This window comes from Olea europaea, chromosome 2, assembly GCF_002742605.1.
Source record: "Olea europaea var. sylvestris chromosome 2, O_europaea_v1, whole genome shotgun sequence".
NCBI lineage: Eukaryota > Viridiplantae > Streptophyta > Magnoliopsida > Lamiales > Oleaceae > Olea > Olea europaea.
In genome coordinates, this window is record NC_036238.1 from 25,808,125 (window position 1) to 25,810,973 (window position 2,849).

Sequence of the window (2,849 nt, forward strand, 5' to 3'; positions counted from 1 at the left end):
AAAAAATATAGAATTAATATGTATTATAATGCATATGCACAAATTCAATTTGAACTTTAATTAAACGTGCTCCCACTGTTTAAAATAAATTCATGACCCTCATACATAAATTATTTGAATCCATACTTGATTCCCAGTGGGCTAGGATCCCATTCGTTGTATCGAGATCTTGAGTGTACTCAAAAAATCCTAACAAAACATTTGGGTAGATGTTATTATCAATTGTATCTCTATACAACTCCCAGATCATTAAACTGATAACTCTTTTGTCTTCACACATCTTATGTGTTAGCTTAACATGTGACAACTCTTTATCTTCACACATCTTATGTGTTAGCTTAACATGCCTCTAAAACTTATCTCATTGAGTGTACTCAACAAAAGATAAATTTTAGTTATTCGAACCAATCATTCAAAAATATCAAATATTTTATAGTGTCAAATATATCCTTAATAGACCAGCCTTGAGTGTACTCAACAAGCTAAGGTCGATTTAGGATTCTCGTTTTTCACTATAATGATGGAAGGCAAATAACATTAACTTAATATTTTAATGAGGGATTTAATGTGCAATGGTCTCATCAAGTAATTATATATATATATATATATATATAAACATACATCTATTATGCGAATAAATATATATATAAATAATAGTATGGATGATTATGAACTTGTTCTATCTAGTTTTCCTGAACCAAAAGGAAAATTAGTTGGTCAATTCCTAAAGGGTACAACATTGGATCAACACCAATGCACCATCTTCATGGTGTCCACCTCTTCTTGCGCCTCCAATTAGTCAAACTGCAACATGTATCCTATACTAGTTAGCACGCAAGCCTAAAAGAAAACGGACTCGCAGGCCCATAATAATAACAATAACAACGGATTCACAGGTCCAATATAATAAAGAGCTCACAGGCCCATAACAACAATAATAACAATGGACTCGCAAGTCCAAAACAATTAAGGCTCGCAGGCCCATAAAACAAAAAGAAGTAAATCAACCATTCAAGACATCCACATGGTCAAGTCCATAATCATTCATAAACATTCATCGCATAAATGTTTCCTATGTATAATATCTAATATTATATGTAATGTCTCATAAATCTAGCAATTATAGTTATCAAGTTGAAGTTATATGAGACAATGGCTACAACCTCAGCAATGTGGACCATGGAACGAGCAGTACCAAAGAAGACACCAGGAGTTTATGAAGTGGATGTGTATTCAGCGTTATCTGCCAAGATTGACTCCTTATTTCACAAGGTGAAAAATATTACCCAGTCAGCTAATGCAACACAAACAAAGAAGGCAAATTGTGAAGAATGTGGTGCAGAGCATGTGACAGCAGGATGTCCAATTTTGACACAAGGAAAAGAGCACGCAGATTTTGCTCAATGGGGACAACGCCAGCAGAATAATGTGTATGGAGAGACCTTCAACCCAAGCTGGAAAAAGCACCCCAACTTTTCTTGGAGCAACCAAAATCAGAACAGGTCACAAGGGCAATACCAACAGCAAGAGAAGAAGCCTCAATTGAAAGAAATGTTTGGCAAATTCATGGAACAGACCAACCAATATATGGAGGCAAACAACCAATTCATGAAGAAGACAGAAGCTACTCTTCAGGACCAGAATGCAGCCATTAAGAATTTGGAAACTCAGATGGGACAGATGACAGTTGCATTAACAGGTGAGCACCAGGCAGCCTGCCAAGTAACACAGAAGTCAATCCGAAAGAGCATGCAAAGGCTATAACAACGAGAAGTGGGGTGCAATTGCCTGAGAGACAAGTGAATAATCCCGTGACAAATAGAGAAGAGGTGTCTCCTGAAGTAGAAGAGAATTTGGAGCAAGAAGAACAGACAGAAGAGCCAACACCGAGAGCAAATAAAGGAAACTCAAGGGATAAAGAAACTGTAGCTGTAAACCCCTATGAGCCACCCATATCGTTCCCTCAGAGGCTGAAGAAGCAAAAGATGGAACAACAATACAAGAAGTTTCTCGAGGTCTTCAAGAAGCTCCATATCAACATCCCATTTGCTGAAGCGCTGGTTCAGATGCCTAGCTATGCAAAATTCCTGAAAGACATCCTGTCAAACAAAAGGAAGCTAGGAGATCATGAGACAGTTATGCTAACCGAGGAGTGTAGTGCCAAGATTCAGAGAAAGCTCCCACCAAAATTGAAAGATCCAGGGAGTTTCACTGTCCCTTGTGCCATTGGTGAATTCTATTTTGATAAAGCTTTATGTGATCTTGGTGCAAGTATTAACTTAATGCCTTTGTCCGTTTTCAGGAAATTAGGATTGGGAGAAGCTAAAGCTACCACGGTGACTTTACAGCTGGCTGACAGATCATTAACACATCCACGAGGAATAATTGAAAACGTGTTGGTTAAAGTGGAGAAGTTCATATTCCCATCAGACTTTCTGATTCTGGATATGGAAGAAGATAAAGATGTTCCTTTAATACTGGGCAGACCATTCTTAGCCACAGGCAGAGCTTTGATCGACGTTCAGAATGGGCAGTTGATACTGAGATTGGGAAAAGAACAGGTTTCATTCAATGTCTTCAAGGCCATGAAATTGCCAATACAGACTGACAGATGTTTCAGGGTTGACATGATCGATAAAATGATTGAAGAGTCATTTACACTGCAGAATCCATCAGATGCATTGGAGGCTTGCATCGCATATTCTAAATCCACGAATTCTGATTCTGAAGACATAGAAATGTGTGCAAGATTTTTGGAGTCCAACCCACCTTATACGCGAAAACGATACTTTGAGAAGCTTGGGACGGGGCCAGAGAAATCACAGCCATCTATTCTGAAGCCACCAAAG